Consider the following 21,698-nt stretch of genomic DNA (forward strand, 5'->3'; position numbering starts at 1 on the left):
CTGTTTACATCACAATCAGAAAGCGGCAGAAAAGGAAGAGCGATTGACGAAGATGAAGTATCGGAAAGTAATAACACAGTAAGTAGATTCCAACTTCAGTTTATTTTAGGATAAGAATAACAACTATTCACATAAATAATAAAAATTGCATTTTACGATGTTACCTATGAAATCATTTTTTCTTGGAATGTAGGTTTTCCATTAGTATTGAAATAATTTTTATAAGAATCTCTTACTTTTTTTGAGGCATTACTTGAATTTTTTGCTGCAATTTTTCCAGATTTAGTAAATTAGTAGTTTGTCTCCATTTCCCCGGCACAACCGCGCCACTGATTGTGTCTTCAAAATCTACATTTGCTTCTGTTATGTAGCTTTTCTTCGATAACCTCCTCAAAAAGTTGTGAAGTGCACAGCACGCAAGGACGATATCATCTACTGTTTCAACACTTGTAGCAATAGGTTGTAAAAAAACTCTAAAACGTGATGCTAGGATGCCAAACACGTTTTCGACAACTCGGCGGGCTCTGCAAAGGCGATAGTTGAAAATTTTTTCAGCATGAGTTATTTCTCTCTGCGGGTATGGCTTCAATAAATTCTTCATTAGCGGAAATGCTTCATCTCCAATAAAAACATAAGGCACTAAGTCATTACTTCCAGAAAGCTTAGTTTCTTTCGGTATATTTAACTTGTTTGACATTAAACGTTTGTAAATTCCTGTTTGACTCCATATTCCTCCATCTGATACCCGTCCATTGGTACCCATGTGAACATATAAAAACTCGTAATTTGCATTGACAATTGCAAATAACACAAAGCTAAAATTACCTTTGTAGTTAAAATAAAATAATCCACTTTTGGCTGGTTTTTTAATAGTGATATGCTTTCCGTCCATCGCACCGAAGCAGTTGTCGAATTGCCACATCTGTTTAAAATCATCTGCAACTTGTTGCCACTCTTGTTCATGCGATGGGACCTGAAATACATACACAAATTTGCATGACCTTATATTTTGGATTTTCTTTTTTTTTAGATAGATGCTGATGATAATAGTGAATATGAAATACGATTTTCATCATCGCCGCCTTTATACTCTCCTCCTGATTTGGAAGTCAAGGAACTTCGGCAGAGAAGAAGACTACCTCAACACCACTATCTAGTATTACGTATTATCCTATTATCCTAGTATTATTCTACGTTTACCAAACATTCTAATACAACGTCAGATATCAGAAACTATATTAATCATTATGAACCCAGTGACTACAATGAATGATTCTTTATTTTCATGCAAATGTTTTTTTTTTGTTTCATGTAAATTTGGTTTTCAGAAAAACATGTTGTACAAAGTTGAATATTTTTCCTTTTTGAATATTTTGATATAATGTTATTTGACTTTAATATAAAAAATAAATGCTGTTTCCAACTTTGTCATGGCTTTACTTACCTTCAAGTATTCTCTTTTTAGTGATTCATAAATAGCTCGGCAGGTTTCACGAACGATTTGACCTATGTACTGAGGTGATATAGCTGTACTGAATTTAAGGTCTTCATAGGAATTTCCAGTAGCCAAATATCTCAAAGTAACAGTTAATCTTTCTTCCGCACTTATTGCATCTCTCATAACTGTATTCTGTTTCGTAATTGCTGGCCGTACTAACTCTAATAATAGATTTAATTAATCGTCGTCCATTCGTAAATAATTCTTGAAATCTATTGGTTCTATGGCGCGTAGTTCATTAAGTAAATTCATATGTGAATAAATATGCCTTTTAAGTAACCATTTTTTACACCACAGCCTTTTCTTTTTTTTTCACTTCATTAGTATCATCCGAAAACAACGCGACTACTAAAGCAGCTATAGTCTTTTTTGAGATAGTTGGTGCCATGGTGAACTAATACATACTAAACTAGTTGTACTACCGATCGCTTGGAATTTTTGCAAGTCTGTGGGCAAAATTTTGTACGATCTGCCTATACGATTTACAGTGCAACCTTTTGTACGATCGGTAACCCAACAAATTGCATTATCTGTGGGCTGTTTTAGTAAAGGAATTAAAATACTAGATGACATAATAAATAACAAACCACACCAAATGATTATCACTAGACATTCCATAAATAGACTTGATGTTATACACGATAAGTTCGAATATCTAAAACTTCTTTTAGTAAAAATCCCTAAATCAAACGACCAACTAATATTTGATTTACTAAAAACCTACACCACCGGAAATAAAACCTTTTATCTAAATTTTTATGACGACTCACTTTATTTAGATTTTAACAGAGTGTATTTAAAAATTTTCTATAGCTCTGGACTAAAACTAATTAAGTGTACAAAAATAGTCACTAACATACAAGAATACGAACATAAAATATTATTAATAAAACACCAATATGAAGGCAAATGTAATCATAGAGGAATTAACGAAACTCTAGAACACCTTAAAAGAAATTACTATTGGCCCTCCATGAAAATAGATGTCACAAACTATATTAATAATTGCGAAACATGTCAACTCACTAAATATTCCAGAACAAAACCTTATGTTCCCCTGGTTCTAACCGAAACAGTCGGCAAACCTTTTGAGTTAATTCACATTGACGTATTTAAATTCGACAATCAAGACTTCCTAACATTAATTGACCCCTTTACAAAATTAGGACAAGCAATTCCAGTTTTTGGAAAAACTGCTATCGAAATATCTAATGCCCTAATAAAATACTTTTCATTTTATGGAATCCCCCAAAAAGATTATAATGGACAATGGTTCCGAATTTAAGAATGAAACTGTACAAGAATTACTAAAAGCGCACAAAATCAAAATACATTTTGCTATAATATTATGCGCCATATATTTATACACCACTTCATCATGAATCTAATTCATTTGTTGAAAAATTCCACTCGACTCTAATTAAACACCTACGAATTCTTAGACACAATCATAAATCAGATAATGTATCTTCTTTAATGAATTACGCAATAATTGCTTATAATAATTCTATACACTCAACAACAAAGTTTACTTCCTTCGAACTAACCCTTGGACATACTAATTGTAGAGATCCCTGCGATATTATAGAACCTACATTCTATAATGATTACATTAACAATCACAAGGAAAAAGTTAAACACATTTACCAAAAAGTGACAGAAAAAATCGATCAAACAAAAAGAAAAATCGTAGAAAAGCATAACACTGCCGGACCAGAACAAACACAATTTAAAATAGGTCAAACTGTTTGTATAGTTAATAACGCTAGAAACAAAAAAGACAATAAGTTTAAAGGCCCCCTACGAAATACTACAACTACTACAACATAATAAAGTTAAAGTAAAAAATAAACAATCTAAAAAGGTAACAACAATTCACGTTAAAGAATTAAGAAAACCCCATGTTGTTACAGAATCCTCACCCTCGTTGGAAGAGAATTAGCCCTTCCCCAATTTCATCACCTCAACCAGAACCCTGGACTACTACCACTTAAACTCGACAATGCCCAAAGCACAGCAGACTATTGGTCTTTTGTACAAATTTTTGACGTAAGTGACATAATCCAAGAAACCAAATACCTAGAACAGACTTTTATAAAACTAAAAGAATCAATTCATAAATTCTTTGACAATAACTCCTTTTTAAACTCCTATAATCTTGTCAATTCGTTAAGTGCTAAAGTAAACTTACAAATTGAACAACTAAATCCCTTATTTAACAACCGAAACAAACATGGACTTATTAACGGTTTAGGTTCCATTATAAAATCCATAACTGGTAATCTCACACAAGAAGATGCGTTTATAAAAGAGCAAATAACTGTATCTAAAAAATCTGTCGAACATTTCGAAAGCAAAAATTTGTCACATAATCAACGCATTTTAGAAAATCGCATAAAAAAAACTAGAATTGGTGGTTAAACAAATGAATTTGAATAATACAAATACATACTCTTTCTTTTTAAGTGAAATACTTGTCTCTCAAGTGATAAATGCGTATCAAAATATATACGATATCTTGGATAACATCGAAATAGCAATTACATTCTCGAAATTAAATATATTTCGCAGCTCAATAATCGACCCAAAAGAACTTCTAAATGAAATAAAATTAATTGTCCCTAACTTAAGTAAAACTAAGTTACCATTTGCGGCAACTTTAGAGAACATTTTACTATTCGAAAAAATTGTCGAAATTAAGGGTTTTACAAAGGAAAACAAAATATTCTTTATAATAGAGGAACCTATAGTTGAACTTGAAAATTATGTACTATATCACCTCTACCCTTTGCCCGTACCCTTAAATTCCATTTACCAAATAATTATCCCTCAAAGTCAATACCTTATCCTAAATGAACACTCATATGTACTGTTCAATGCCAAATGTCAAGAGGTAGCTTCAGAAATCTACCTCTGCAAAGAAAACAGTCCTCTGAGCGTATCCGAGGATCCGCCATGTGAAGTACAAATGATGTTGTATTCAAAACATCCCTCAAATTGTCGACCCATTCAAACCGAGGTCAAGTCTTTGAAAATCCAGAAGTTGGAACAAGAAAAATTAATAATTGTTTCACCCAAAAAACCGTAGTTGTGGCAATGTGGCCATAATAAAGAAAATATTCCAATCCAAGGCACCCTTGTCCTTGAGTGAAACCCTAGCTGCACCATATAAATTCAGGACTTCCAGATTAGAAGTTTCCACGATACAAACACCCATTTTCACAACATTGAATTACCCAAGCTGATCTTAGACTTAAATGTTCGCCCTAATGCTATTGATTTACAGCCCTTTGAACTCAATAACTTAAACTTCGATGCACTTAAGAACATTCAAACCATGATGGACATCCAAGCCAAGAAAATGGAAGAAACCAGCCAAGGACCTGTCCATATAACAAATGTTAGCGTATGGACCATCATCCTGTATATCCTGATGACCACTGTAGCCGCCTTCCTATTGCTAAGAAAGACAAGAAAATTAATCCAGACCAAAAGAAAACATCCCAACCAAACCACCATCACGACCAGTGACGACGAAGAAACCCTACAGAATCCGAGCCATATTGTCATATAATTCACCCCTGGGCTCATTTCTTAGGAGGGAGGAGTTACAGGTACCAATCCGCCACCTTATGCCGACCCTGCATACTTTATTTAGAAATAGCTTAGTTTGTATTGTCATCATTTTTAGAAAATATAAATATAATGTAATAGACAAGAGCATTAATAATTATTATAGTAATCGATGTATCTATCAATCAAGTTAGTTGTAAGTTAGTTAGTCCCTGTTCTCAATAAATTTGTTTTTTAAAAAAGCAAATGCGGGTTGTTATCCTATAACTCGTGGACCCTATTTTAGAATAAGAGACGTCATTTTGTTCTTTCCTATCCTAACTATACGAACGCCTAGAATTTGTCGATTTATTATGTACATTTGCATCTGTTTTTTTTTATCGAGTCGATATTTACATTAGCGATTATACAGGGTGTCCGGAAAGTCAACGAATAATACTGAAGGGGTTGATGGAGCAACTCATAACGACCCAGAAAAACATAAAATGACCTTAGTAAAAAATCGATGATTTTCGAAATATTGGCACTTCAGTAAAAGTCACCAAAATCCTACTCTTGGATCAGATTTTTGATTGTCACGCTTTAAAAATAAATATTTTTTCGAATTTGTTTTTAGCTTTGCAAAACTGAATAGCCATTTTACTAATCAAAGACAAACATTAAACTAAACAGTTGAAACATTTAATAGGAGATTGTATTCTAAAATGAAGTATTACTTATTTTTATTTCCTCAACTTTGACCCCTGGCTAATACCTTATAAAGTTAGCTCATTTAATCTACTTTTAAGATTACCCAATATGTTTTAAAGAACGGTTAACGGTTATTGTGATAGAGTATTTATTTTATTTTTTATTTGTGATTTTACTCTTGTTAATTCTCTATTATTCTTTTTTAGGCCAAATCCGTAGCTAGTTAAAGTGAGTTAGCTAGAGAGTGGGTTCATGGCAATGCAGAACCAAAGTGGACTTAAGGAATCTCTCTGAAATATACCCCTACGAATAGGAATCATACTAGTTTAAATGTAGTTACCGTTAGGCACCTGAAGTTTTATTGTCATTGTTATGTTCGCCAAGATAGTGAATTCTAAAGAGGAAATTATGTGGTTATCTATTTTGTACCATTTAAGTACATTAATAAGCCATTTATGTGGAACTGCATCAAAAGCTTTTCGGTTGCCGATCTATGCTGCGAAAAGGTTTCTCTTATTGTTCAATGCCTGATTGCAAACTACGGGGTCGATAATTAGCTGTTCTTTACATCCCATGTTTTGGTCACAATAATTGTAAAAACATTTTGTAAAGCTAGATGTAATTAATTCAAATTCAAAACATTTTATTTATTAAATATATAATTACAATCTTCTAGTATAACTAAATAATAAGGATCAATGATGAACGCGAACAGTACAGTGATTATCTAAAACCGATGGCATATGGCACTGCCGTATGTTGGACTGACGCACTTAGCCTAATTTTGATTAATTTAATATACACCAAAAATAAACATAAAGATCACATTAGATTAAAATTATAACAATAAAAGAAACAATAAATTCTTAGTTCTACAGCAGGAGTTCAAAAATAAAAAAAAGAAGGAAATTAAAAAAGAAAAAAGGAGAGAAAGCGTTTCCGATGGTGAAGAGATAGTGCCCGCGCAGGCACCAAAAACCAACCCTAAAATTCACTAAGATTGTTCGACAAGACATCTTGGGAATTTATCCTACTCAAAATTCTTAACTTCTTTTGGTCTTTTATTCCAGTAGTGAGATGCAATATATTCGAAGGATTTTTGATAAGAGGAAGATTTATGTTTAGCTACCTTAAAGTTTGACATCTTTCGAGTATTTTAATTATGACAAAAAGTGTTAAAATTTTTTTTTTAATCTGTTGGTTGACCAGTTTTAAGAACGCGATAGATCAAATTATATATATGGCTTTTCCTGCGGTTTTCTATGTTCAAAATAAAATTATGACTTAAATAAGAGGTAAGATGTGACCTCAAACGTATATTAAATGCAAATCTCATGCAAGAGTTTGTAATTTCTGTATTTTATGAGAGAGTACCGCACCGTAGTCAATCAAGGATAATACAAGGCTTTCACACAAATTGTATTTAATTTTATATGGCAAAAAATGATTAAGACTGTAAAGGCTTTGCAATCTCATATAGGCAAGCGAAATTTCTGAATTTTCATTAAAACATTCTCTTTAATTCGGCTATATGTTATATTTTTATTACCTAGTACTAGCATGCCCGATTTTGAGGCATTTAAATTTAAATTATGATCTTGGGCATATATTTGAAAATTATTTAAGTCGCTGTTTTGTAGAGTTTGCATTCTGATGTAATTATGTATCGTACATGATGTGTATATCTGAGAATCATCTGCATAATGTAATAATTTTGATTGCTTTACACTGATATGCATATCCTCAACATGTATGGATCCTTGAGGAACCCCCGCACATACATTTATATATTAGGACTTTTCAATATTACCATCTTAGATGATATACCATCTTAGAGATAGAGACACTATGCATTCGATTTCTTAAGTAGTTTGATACTAATAAAACGAATTCAATAGAAAAACCAAAATATTTTAATTTAGCTAAAGGTAAATCGTGACTTATAGTGCCAAACGACTTACTAAAATCCAATAAGGCTAGTAATGTTATCTCATTTTTGTCTTGAGCAGATCTTATGTCATATATAATCTTTACTAATGTTGTTATTGTGCTATAATGCTTGCGAAAATCAGACTGACAATTAGGAATAATTGTCAGACTGACAATTATATATTCAGAAATTTGACAGTACATATGTTTTTCTAGAATTTTTGATAGGGCAGAAAGAATGCTAACAGGGCGTAGATCGTTTAAAGTCTTGGGGGTAGAAAGTTTTGGTATTGGTTTTATAATTGCTTTCTTCCTTACTTCCGGGAATACTCCCTCCAAAAGACAAGTGGTAAAAATATTAGTTAAATGATTTGTACAAAAAGGCAAACATAATTTTATATCTATTATAACTGATCCTCCCCTTTAGCCTTACTTTTTATTTGATTAATATATTTTTTTAATAATTCATGTCCCAACAGTTGAACATTAAATGTAAGTTTATCATTATTTAAAAAAATGTCTGAGTTGTAGAAGTAAATTTTATCATTTAAAACTGTAATGTTTTTATGAGTACAATCTTTAAAATGCTCGTTTAACTTTCTAAAATCTAATAAATCATTTGGAATAAAATTGTTTTGATTTTGCGTTATCTTAAGTTGCGTAGCCGTTTCCCAGAACTATTTGCCCCTTTTTTCGGAAAATTAATTAAAATAAGTTATTTTTTCTCGTATAATCGCATGTATCGTATAGTTTGTCAAATCCCTATAGTACTGTAAATTTATGTCAGTTTTATTTTTTTGGTATTTCTTCAAAGCTTTATCCAAAGTTTACAGAATAGAATACAAGTTGGGTCACTCCGGTCGGCCGTCAAAATCCACCCCGTCTGCCCGGTGCACCAGGTCTGGTGCACATTTATTTATCGATGTATACCGAGCGCGCCAAGCTCATTTCAGTTTTACTCACATTTCGGTGTATAGGGTGGAGTTAAAAGAAATAGTTGTGGATTTTATTGATTGTGTAGAGAATAAAATATCTAATCGAAATATTTGTTCAGTGGATGGTTGTGAAAGTCGAATGACAGATCAGATATCGTTTTTTAGGTGCCCTAAAGATGAAGGAAGGTATGTACCAAATATAGATTCTATTAAATAAGTTTTAATTATGAAAATTGAGTTTTAATTATCTTTATATTACTTTAACTCAACTTTCTTTTAATCCTTTACAGGGGATTAATATTAGTAAATGAATATTGCAAATATAATACTTATTTATTTAATTACCCAACTAACATTTAAAATAACTCGTATAAAAAAAAATAATAAGAAATTATAATATATTATGCAGTCTTAAATGAAACAAAAATTTTAGGTGTCAAGCTTGGAAAAATGCCCTAGGATTTATAGGATCCCATAGATACGCTCATAATACAACGCATTGTTATAACCGTATTAGAATTTGTAGTTTGCATTTTAATGATGACAGTTTTACAAATTCCTCAAAAACCCGAATTCATTCGTATGCTATCCCATCGATTGGAGTACCTACCCAAAAAGGTATGTTTTTTTTTTATAAATTCAAACCTAATTAAATTATTTTTTATTGATTTTAAAGTAAAATAATATAGGACATATTGTAGACGATGCACATTTTCCTTAAGCCAGTGTTGATGCCATTGTTCAGACAGAACCCTTCAAAGTAAATGAGCCAAAGCAACCGTTACTAAAAGGTAAGATATTTATTTAAATCAAAATACCTATAATATACTAATACGTAAATAGTCGTTATGTTTTTGTAACATACCAAAATAAAAATATTGCGCCTTTAAAATCCATCGTAAATTTGATTATAAACGGCATTAATTAGTTAAGTTTTTCATATAAATTGAATAAGGTGAGTTGGGGTAAGGTCGAACGCATTTTTGATTAGTTAGATATTATGATATCAAAATAAAACAGAATGATAACAAAATGTTAACGAGCTTTGAAGATAAGCTCTTTAACATTGAAACTAAATATTTGTAATGACTATTTGACTTTAAAAAAAAAAATATGCAAAACAATGAAGAGATTATAGGCCGACGCTATATGTTTCCGATATTACCCCACATGGGGGAAAGTTCGAATAACATTTTAATACGGCATGCAACCTTTTGAAGAATGCTGCGGGGCTAGCACGAATTTCGAACCAACCCCCTTAATGGGCTTCTGCTTTGAATTTACGAAATTCTAATACTTTTCAATTGGATTTTTTTTTGAAGATATGCGAACTTGCCTCAAAATCATATCCATATCCATGACTCAAAAAAAGAAACTACGTATGCAGACAAAACTTTTATTAAAGAAGAAGTTTTAATTAAAATTAATGTTTAACAAATATTGAAACCAGAAAATTCTACATGAAATTTGTATAAACTACTTCTTCTATCTTGTACTGGATCGGGTAACCGCATTTCAATGTCTTCATATGAAATTGTGCCAAAGTCATCATTCGCAGGCCAAAAAAACTTATTTTTTGATTTATTAAAGCGAAAAAATTTCACCGTACATTCACGTCGGTCTTGGTATATTTCTGTGATTTGCCCTGCATAGTACTTTACGGTTTTTTTAGTACAATATTTAACTAATATCCAAGCTTGTAGTTCAACATCTGGAAAACATTGAGACGGCGGATCAAGAGCATCATCGTTTAAAAAATCCAAATCAATATCCGATTCTTCGAATAGAAATTCCACGCTACTTTCGCTGCTGGTGCTTTCCTGATTTCTCTTTTTATTTCTTGACTTATTGGCCTTTTTTGCTGAGGGTTTTGCCATCTCGTCCAGATCTATGTCTAAATTTTGAAGAGTAATTACTTCGGCACCTGCTGCGACTCTCCTCTTTTTTGCTGTTTTATTATTTAAGGTATTATTTTATTTTATAGTTCTCAGGAGAAGATCTTCGAATGAAACATTACTTGGCCCAGCTTCAATGAGTTCTTCATCCACTTCTTCTGTAGCGCTTGGTCCCTCCTTCATTTTTTCTTCACCTATTTTGTATATTGACACCTATTTTGTTTGTTATTTGTATTGTCACCAGATCCATCATTGGGTGCTTGTGCGCTATTTTGATCTACTAGTTCACCGTGGCTTTCATCAACGTCTTCCCTGGATGTCACCTTAGTTTCACCATTTTGTGTTTTGGTTTTTAGAATATTCTCGAACCTTTTTAATGCATCTGGGTGATACTTTTCTTTTGGGATCACAGATGAGTTGAAAGGACTAATTCCAGCTTTCTTAAACCTAAATAACATTTGAATTTAGCTGATTCCAAACCTTTCGGACCTTTTCTGAAAAAGTTTTTTTCGGTTTTAAGTTTTAAGCCCTGATTTTTCCTTTGCCAGCTAACTAACTCCTCATCCCAGGCAACTTTAAAAGACTTAAAAACTGCCAAATCTAAGGGCTGCAAGAGATGAGATGTATGAGGCGGAAGTTTAAGTATTGTCAGATTATTATCCTGTGCAAGACTCACTACTCGGTGATCTAGGTGAGTACTATGTCCATCGTAAATGAGCAATACAGGCCTAACATCTCCCAGAGCCGGAAGGAATGTTTTCTTCATGTAGTTGAAAAATATATCTGATTCCATCCAACCGTTATTGCTAGCAGCATATGCTAAATCTAATTCAACATCACTCTTATCGGCCATCCACTGGTCCCAAACATTTTTTCCTTTAAATACTATTAGTGGAGGCGCTTTATCACCTGCAGCACTAACAGCAGTTATTATAGTGACATTTTCTTTGCCAGGACCACTTGTAGTACGAGAGCATGGTGCTCCTTTTGCTCCCACAACTTTGGTTTTCGAAGGATCAATGCACAAGCTGGTTTCATCCAAATTCCAGATGTGGCTTGGTCGAGTATTTAAATCTAAGTCATTTAGGATTTTTTCTAACAGCTCAAAATAACTGTTGATGACAAAAGGATCTGTCATTTTTTTGCGGGAGTACTCCACTGATTGAGGTTTTTTAATCGACAGGTTATGTCTTCTTTTAAAATTAAGAAACCAGTCTGGTCCTGGTGTATTGTTTTTAAATGGGGTTTTAATATTATTTTTGGAAACATATTCCGAAACAATAAACAACACTTCTTTACGTGAAAGTCCAAATCCCCACCTTTCAAGAATTTTTAGACCATTAGCTAACCTTTCTTCATGCTCCAATGGAATAACCACGTCTCCACCAAATGTCCGACTTTTTAATCCGTGTTTTCCCTTTAGATGGTCATGCAGAGTTGATTTCGGTATGTTATATTTTTTTGATATCCCATGGAGTGTAAGTAAACCACTTTCGTACTCCCTTATAGCTTGAGAAAAATCTTCTTTGCTGTACTTCTTACCCCTATCTGATTTTCTTTGGTAATTGCGGACCATTGCTAAAAAATCTGAAACAGAAATATACATATACTTACTGGGTATTGCATCGCTGCGCGCCGGGCGGAAAATAAAAAATCCCTTGTAATTTTTAAGAGAATCTAATATCCCTAATTATTTAAATTCCTTATTTTCTTATTTGAAAAGTTTAGTGTTTACATTAATTAAATAGCACTAAAACCTACAGTCAATAAAATAACTTTTTGATCGGCCGGTTTAGAAGTTATTGCCAAAAATCTTTCAGAAATTTTTATGTTTTTTTGTCGCCCCATACTTACAGAGGTATTTTTATTCTAAAAGGAAAATTTATTTAACAGTCCTCTAGATGATATTCATAAATACTTTTGACTATGATTCCTAAACCAGTAAAAAAAAATATTTAAAGTTATTTTGTTGATTGGAAATTTTGGTCCTCTTTAATCAGTTTATATACTTTTTCTCTCAAATAATTAGGAAAGCCAATATTTGTGTTATTTGACCCTAATAAAAATTATATGGGATTTCCTATATCCCGTACAGCGATGCAACAGCCGGTACATAAAGTATAATACAAATCAATCAACATAATCAAAAAAAATGGTTCGATCTAGCCCTAATTTAAGAAATATAAGGGGTAAGATCGACCACGCCAGAAATTAGTTTAATATTTAAGGTTAGAACGAATTATAATAGTTAATAGGAAGGAATCATTTAAATGCATGTATATTTAACGAAAAAGTGCTATATACTTACCTCTATATATTAGATTAAATATCTGGGGTAAGTCCGTATTTACTTTAAATGCTCCAAATACACGCAAAAATAGATAAAGTTCTATTTACGTCTGTTAACGGCTGACTAACTAGACCGACGAGTACTCGCGTGGGCCCGCTAGAAATTTGCATGAGCGCCATCTGCTAGAACGCTTGCGCGCCGAGGCCACAACCGAAGGTCGAACTTGCCCCTCGTTCCAACTTACCCCAACTCATCTTACATAATATTGAATATACGAGTATAATCTAAATTAGCAAAATTTTAGCAGACGCCAAGAAAAGTTTTACTTAAGAAGATAGTAAAAACACTAGAAAAAAACTATTACTACCCACACTTGCAAAAAAAGCCTTGAAACAGAAATTACCATGGATGACGTTCTGAAATTTTTTGAATCAAATTTTTCTGAAGAAACATGCAATCTGTCAAAAACTCAAATGCTATTGCTGAATAAGGACTCAAAAGGACGCAGGTATACCAATGAATTTAAACAGTTTGCTCTAAGTGTGTTTTTTCTGGGTACAAAAGCTTACAAAAAAATGTCCACAGTTTATTCTCTACCATCAAGATCTACATTAAACCGTTTTACGCAACAATGGGTAATAAATCCAGGATTTAACGAGTTTGTTGTTAAAGTAATTGAATATAGGGTAAAAATACATCTGCACCTGTTAATCATTTAAAAGATATTTCATTTGAAACTGTCTGAAGGATACGCAAAACCGGTTTAAATATTTTTGGGGTTGTATCAGATCAGGGCACAGCTAGTAGCTAGTAATAGCTCCGCGTGCGGAGCTATTTACATCTGTGATCAGGGTACTAATTTTCAAAAACTAGCTAAAAGTTCTTAAAAGGTTTTTGCGTTAGGATATTTAGATAATGTCGAAACAGTTAATAGTATAGATGATGGCGCTAAAGCCCTATTAAATTAAAATCCCGATTTTATTAAGAGTTGCAATAATATATGCAATTATTCTCCGACTAAATATACTCCTCTTCGAGTTTTTACCAACGATTATGTAAATTTAAAAAGCGCAGAAAGAAATGCTTTAGTATATGTAGCTGGATATTTATTTAAAAAATGTCTCTCACGTCACTCTTCTGATATATGCAATATTTTTGCAACTGAGTCAAATGCCCTGTTTAATGAAGAGTTATTTGATTGTAAATTAAAAGCATATGAAAATAATACCTTATTTGGTGTTTACATAATAAAATTAGAAAGTATTTTTATCGCTAAATTTAATAAATTATCAGCGCAAGAAGCAATTGGCTATAATCTTAAAAAAAAACTATTTTTTAACATTACCTTTAAGCATCCCTGTAATGAATTTCCCATTGACTATTTTTTAAGTTTATACATAAGGGTGCGTATTTATTATACATTAAAATTTATAAATGCCGATATTAAAAAAGAAAAATCTAAAAAAAAAAAGGAAAATGTTTATGTAAGCAAGCAACATATTAAAACATTTGTAAATACTCGTTGTACATATGTATCATACTAAATAATTATTTTATATAAGTTAATGTGTTTCGTAATTAGGTTAAAAAATATGTTTAGAATGAAGTTATTATATCAATAAAATGGTGAGCCTCTCCGTTCATTTATAATGTACCTACTTATTTTAATAAAACTTTAAACAGTCTTTGTAATTATTATCTTTGTTTCATTTACAAGAATAACCTATATACCTAGTTTTACATCCTACAATCCCAAATATGTTCATGATCAAATAGGTACGAACAGGTAAATTGATGCAAATATGTACTCGTGTATTGGTATTAGGAGCCTATGGAATTTCCAGCGTTCCCCTACACCAAGGTAAACACTATCAATGGCCAAGTTTTGGCTTTTATTGCCCCGGTCTCCACACTCGTTTTATAGTTCACACCTGCAGAAGCGGCGCGTCTTTGTACGATGATTTTCAAAGAGCTGGCGCCGAGTGAACTAACTTGTATTCTATTCTGTAAACTTTCCTTTATCTCTTAAGTTTATCAGTATTTTTATATTAGGGGTTATCCAGGGCATAAATGGCCTATATCAAAGATTTTCACTCTGTAAAGGAGCAAATTTATCCACCAAATATGAAATATTTTTCGTTAAAATTTCAACTTTGGCATTAACATTACCTGCATTATAAGTATCATCCCAATTAAGAGATCCGGCTTCTTCATCGAATTGACTTAAACGAATATAGCTATAATTTCTAAATGTTTTTTATATTTCATTCTGGTTTTTATAGGTAAATTTAAAATTTCATAAATAAGGCTATGATCACTAATCGAATCCGAAACAGGAACAGAATAAGACTAATTTAGAGCAATACCGCTACTAGAGGTAATAACATCAATTAAGCTTTCCCTTCCTGATTTAATGTGAATTCTAGTTGGTTCCGACATCCAGCAACATAAATTATACTCGATTAAAAGGTTCTGAAATTTTAATTTGTTATTAGAATTACCTAACATATCTATATTTATATCTCCCATTAATGAAATCTTGCCTGTAGATGAGTATGTTTTAGTTTTTGGTGATTTAAACATCAATATGATGAATATTCAAAACCCAGTCAGCAAATTATTTGATAGCTATGACTTTTCTCAGGTAATTGATGAACCAACTCGACTGATACAACAGCCACTTTACTAGACCAATTTTTATTAATGATAAAAATATTGTAACTCAGAGTGGGACATTAGATTCAAATGGGATAAGTGATCACCTATTGACATTTTGCTATATAAACATAACATGTATTATAAAAACTGAAAAATTTTTGACTATAAGCGATTAAAAGCATTTCGATGAACCTGAATTTTTACTTGACCTTCAGTCTGAAGTATGGTGGGATGAATTGTTCTACCTTCATGATATAGATAGTAAAGTTGAGTATCTGACTCATAATATAAAGTATTTAATTGATAAGCATGCTCCCGTAAGGTCCATTAGAGTGACTAAGCCTTATGCACCATGGCTGACTATGCAATAAGAGGTTTAATGAGGTAAAGGGACAAGGCAAGGCGCAAATGTAAATTAAACAACTCTACAGAAAATTTTGGAGATATAAAATGCTTCGAAATCTTACTAAGAATTCTATACGTAAGGAAAAGTTGGCTTAATTGCAATATTTGAAGACCCAAAAGGCTCAACGAAAAGTTTGGCAAACTTAAGAGACCTCAATGTTTATGTTCCTACAAATACAGTTATTCAGATTCCTCCTGAATTGGTAAATGTGAAAGAGATAAATACATATTTCTGCAGCGTTTTTAAAAATTAAACAACTCTGATAATAAAGTAGCATATTATAATAATAATAAAATAAGGGAAGGCATACAATTTACTTTCGAATTGGTCGATATCTCTGATGTGTTTAAGTATGTGCAGAGTATTAGGTCAAATGCTGCAGGTATTGATGGCACACTTCAGATGGTGAAACTGTGTTTGCATGTGATAATATTACATATAACTCATGTTGTCAATAGTTGTCTTGAACATGGTCATTTCCTAAATTGCTGGAAAGAATCTCTTGTTACCCAACTACCTTAAAAACATGATCCTGTCAGTTTTACAGATTTGAGGCCTGTTAGTCTGCCTTCTGTAATATCAAAAGTTCTGGAAAGAGTGGTTCTGGTTCATGTTCAGATCACTGATTACTTTAATACAAATGGCTTTTTTCCTGTGCAACAATCGGGCTTTAGAGCTAGTCATAGTACAACAGCTGCACCTCTAAATATTACTGACGACATTGTAAAAATTCAAGATAGTCAAATGGCTGCTATATTGATTTTGATAGACTACTCTAAAGCCTTTGATGTTATTGATTATAAGTTGATGTGTGCCAAGCTATCATATTGTAACGAAATTCGGGAACACACTATTGTCAACGTCAAAAACACTAACCTAACTCGCTTTCACTGTCGTTTAATTGTTTCCAAGGTAAAAACTGACTAAACAATTAAAACTGAATGATTTGTCACGAAGAGTGTCCTTTTTAAAACCCGATGGAACAGTTTCGAAATATTTAGAATTATCTTTATTGTTTTTGCCCAAAAAGACCAATAATTTTAGGAGAATACTGACAGTCAAAGCAAGCAAGTATACAAATTCTAGAAAATTAGAACTACAGGGATTTACAATAATATAACCTAAATAACCTAAATTGGGGCCAAAATGGGACTCTCAAACAAGATGAACTACTTAAAAACTAAACACTATAAATGAAAATAATAAACCAACCGTAAGTAGAACCCTAAAGAAACCCTACGAATCAACTTTAACTACAGAATACTAATAAAATTGTACAAAAACTAGCAGAATAATTACGTATTTACATTTTCATAATAATATTATGGTTTTGGGGAAGGTTGAAATACTGTTTTTTAGGTCATATTTAACAGGTCGAAGGCAGGTAGTTAGGATAGGTGGTGAGACATCGCAGAGTAGATAGATTATTTCGGGAGTGCCACAAGGCTCCATACTTGGCCCTTTGTTGTATGTTATTTATACTGCAGATATGTTTTCTATTGTATCAACGCACATGCAAGCATATGCGGATGATACACAATTATTATTTCAGTTTAATCCAAACTGTCCTGATAATGCTGCTGAGATTTTAAATTCAGATTTATCTAATATTTTGCGATACTCAACGGAACATAATCTGACAATTAATCCTGCAAAAACTACAATGTTACTGTTTTGTTCTGAAAAGAAAAGGGGCATACTCATGAATCGACTTAATATTCAGATTGAAAATACTCTGTTGACTTTTGCTAACTGCGGTAAAAATTTGGGTTTGTGTATAGATATACAGCTTAATTTTGAACAACATTTAAAATCTTTACTAAAAAGAAGTTATGTGAGAATGAAGCATTTATATGCTAGCAGACACCTTTTAAATTTTAAAACCAGAAAAAAATTGTGTGAGTCACTTATTATGTCTATTTATTCGTATTGTTTCATAGTATATTATCCATTCTTACATGTTGTAAATAAAAAACGGATACAATACGATAGTGTGATAACTGGTATAATTTTAACTTGACTCTATTTTCTAGAAAACTAAATATGTGTCAGCAACCAGTATATTTGTTTAAAAAACTAATTTATAGGGAGGCTGTGCATAATCGCTTTTTGCGAGATAAAAATTATTTAACAATGCCACAACAAAGAACTTCTTCTTTTAAAAAGAGCTTCAGTTATAATTGTGTTAACTTATATAGTAACTTACCTCTTCAATGTAAGGTATGCAATACTGGTTATTTAAGGTCTAAGTACAAGAAGTATTTATTAGATGTGCAGTAGATTTTTAGAACTTTTTTAGTGACAGATATATTGTATGTATATATGTACAGCATTGTTATATTGTTATGGTTGGTTAAAACTGTTTTATCCCTTGATTTAATTCGGGTTTCTGGGATCAAGTTATTTCTAGGAATGACGCGATATTGGTCAGTGACTCTCTGTCAGTCACGTTCACATTTGGATATTTTCTGCAGAATTTAACATGTAACTATTGTCTGTAGACAATCATTTGTTACCCCAGATTTGTTACCTTAAAGAAAATGCGCATTAAAGATTTATTCATGGCAGATGTCCATTTTAAGCCCTGTCTCGGTAACCCTGCTTGAGTGAGCACTGGCTGATTTTCCTGTGCAACACCTTCAGGTTGGAACCTGGTTGGTGTTTGGTGACCTTCTTTTAACCTTTATTTGTAGAGGTTTTCAACCATGCAAGATCGGTTATAGATATTACCTATTATAAAAACAAGTTTTATCCAAATCCTTGTGAATTTTGGGTGTTTTTTTATTTCTTTGACATTTGACTTTTTAATTAATTTTCACAACGAAACCTTAGTTTATATAGGTTTGGGACCACTATAATTCGATTTACGTATTCATTGTTAATATCTGCACTAAAAAATTATAAAAATTGGGAATTTCAGGATATTCGGACATTAGCCCTCCACACACGAGGACTCCAGCGCGCGTGATTGGAGTGTGCCGTTCCAACGCACAGGATTGGCACGTTGCGGGCCAAGAATGTGTTCACCCACAAACGTACAAAATATTCGCGCGGGTAAATCCGACACTTATGAGTTTCACATTCAGAGACGCGCGTTTGTGGCAGAAAAGTGTGTCGATTCATGTAGACTTGGCAGGGCGTGTGGCATTTTAGAAATCTGAATAGGATTGGCATTGGTAGTGTTTGCTTGTTCGACAGAGTACACTAGTTAAAATCATGTTAACGTTAAAAAATAAAAGTAGGCGCAGAGCAGTGACTTGTGGAATAATATATGCATATACATCGTCCGTACAAAATAAAAAAAATAAGAAACGTACATGTTGGACAAAAAAGTGGCTAGAAGAAAGAACCCAATTTGGTCATATTTCCCTTCTTAAGGAACTAAGGGAAAACAATCCCAATGATTTTAAAAATTATTTACGCATGGACACATTTGATAATATTCTTCAAGTACTGGAACAATATTTAGTTAAAGAAGATACAGTAATGAGGATGGCTATTCCGCCTAATGAAAGACTCATGGCAACTTTAAGATTTTTGGCTACAGGTAGATCCTATGAAGATTTAAAATTTTCTACTGCGATTTCTCCTCAAGCATTGGGATACATTATTCCGGAAACTTGCAAAATAATTTATGAGCAATTAAAAAATGAGTATTTAAAGGTAAGAATGCTATTTTTATTAGATTCATAAATACAAGCAAATAATTAATATTCTTTGAAAAAAAGATGAATTCTAAAAAAATACAAATAATTTGTAATTATAATTATTTAGAAATTATAATTGCCGGCATTCTCATAATACTGACGCACGTCACTTGATGAATTTGATACAGATGAGGTTAGAGGCAAGGAAGTTGTTGATGTCCATTGCTGTCTTTCATAAATATCCGTGTCCTGAGTGAGTTGACCTAACAAGCCTTTGGTTAAAATGTTTTGAATTAAAAAGTCTGCCAAAATTTCCTGCGATTGGTCCATGCGTTTTAATTTAGCTGCGACATTCATCCCAACTGCCTCAAATTCCGTAAATTCTTCATCCTTTGTGAGAGCAGATGTGCATGCCCTCATAAACGCTTTAGTTTCATCCTTTTCAATTCTCTCTTTTTTTTCTGTATTTGAATATTGACTAGTTGCCTTAGTTTTCGAAGCCTACAAAAGTAAAAATATTTTATTTTATTTTAGTTTCCAACAACTAAAGAAGAATGGAACTCAATTGCTAAAGATTTTAAAAATAAGTGACACTTCATTAAATGTGGTGGAGCATTAGACGGAAAAATACGAATTACACCTCCGGCTGGTTCAGGTGCCTTATGTTATAATTACAAGCACTTTTACAGCATCGTTTTAATGGCATTAGTAAATGCAAATTATGAATTTATCTATGTCGATGTCGGAAAAAATGGAAGAATGTCAGATGCAGGCGTCATGGAATATACTGAGTTTTATCGACTTTCAGAAGATGCCTTAAATTTGCCAGATAATACTGAAACTACAGAACATTTAAATTATGTGTTTGTATGCGACGAAGCATTTGCTTTGCGTAGACATATTCTTAAACCTTATCCACAAAAAGATTTGAATTTTGAAAAAAGAATTTGCAACTACAGATTATCTAGAGCCTGAGAAATGTGGTTGAAAATGCATTTGGTCTTATCGCTTCTAGATTCAGAATACTTCATACTTGTATAAATTTGAACGTATCTAAAGCAAAGTATATAATTCTTGCGATATGCGTTTTGCACAACTATTTAAGAAGGCATAGTTCATCTTATATAACAAGTTCCACACTTGATAAGGAAAATAGCGAAACACATGAAATAGAAAGAGGTAACTGGAGACAGCAGAATTATGAATTTTTTTTTACCATTGGAAGCTAAGCAAAATCGAGAAAATTATCTACGATACTTTTTGGGTAAAGGAAAAATAGCCCGGTAAGAAGACATGATAAAAAAAGGAAAAGTGTAAAGAAAATTTACACTTTATTTTTAAAGTGTAAATTTTCTTTATTTTTTCACATTATTTTTAAGTGCATATTTATGTAAAAACTTATAATAAATAACTACCTCTGCTGTCTGACTATGGATATCGTCATTACTTTGTTCTTCTGTGGCGACAATACTTTCAACCTCATCAATATTTTGTGTTTCACATACTAAATTGTAACAGTTCAAAATACCATAAGGTGGGTACATAAATATCATCAGGCGAAGCTCCACTGCGCTGAGATTGTTCAATTTTTTTTAATTCCTTTCTAAATGAACCACGTAAGGATTGGATTTTTTTACTAACATTTTCTCTATTCGCATTCGGCTCAACTTCTTTACAGACGTTTACTATAGCGTCATAACCCACATTTTTCAAATTTTTATTGGTATAATCTTTTGACTTAATTTTCCAGAGCGCAGGATGTTCTCTATATACTTCAATAAATTAAGTGAGTACATTTTTGGGGAGGTACCTGTAATCAAAGTTTTAAATTATTATACAGGGTGGTCCGGTTCAAACGTCATTAATTTTAATATGTCACAAATAATTTTAAAAAAGATAAACTGCCGTAATGGCAACTGTCAACAAATTTAAAGAAAATCAACTAAAGCTAAAATTTTAAAAAGTGGATTGTCTAGTTTTGTTCTAGAGGCATCACTTATAAGGCATAATTTAACGGAATTCCATATTAAAATAGTTCATTGTTTTTAAAAATAATGCAAACAGAAATTTAGTAACAAAATGTTGAGGCTAGAAAAAAACAATTTTTGGGTTACGATATTCCTTATTATAAATTGCATTATTTTGTAATTACTTACCTAGTATCACTCATTTTTAAC

At 32.2% G+C, this 21,698-nt stretch overlaps 1 protein-coding gene and 1 pseudogene across 1 annotated transcript in view; both read left to right on the forward strand.

Moving 5' to 3' along the window:
* The window catches only part of LOC126748597 (uncharacterized), a 356,494-nt gene that overhangs the window by 40,834 nt on the left and 293,962 nt on the right, over nt 1-21,698 (forward strand). The window lies entirely within an intron of this gene.
* Nucleotides 18,388-20,496, forward strand: LOC126749213 (uncharacterized; annotated as a pseudogene).

This window comes from Anthonomus grandis, chromosome 22 (genome assembly GCF_022605725.1).
Source record: "Anthonomus grandis grandis chromosome 22, icAntGran1.3, whole genome shotgun sequence".
Lineage (NCBI taxonomy): Eukaryota > Metazoa > Arthropoda > Insecta > Coleoptera > Curculionidae > Anthonomus > Anthonomus grandis.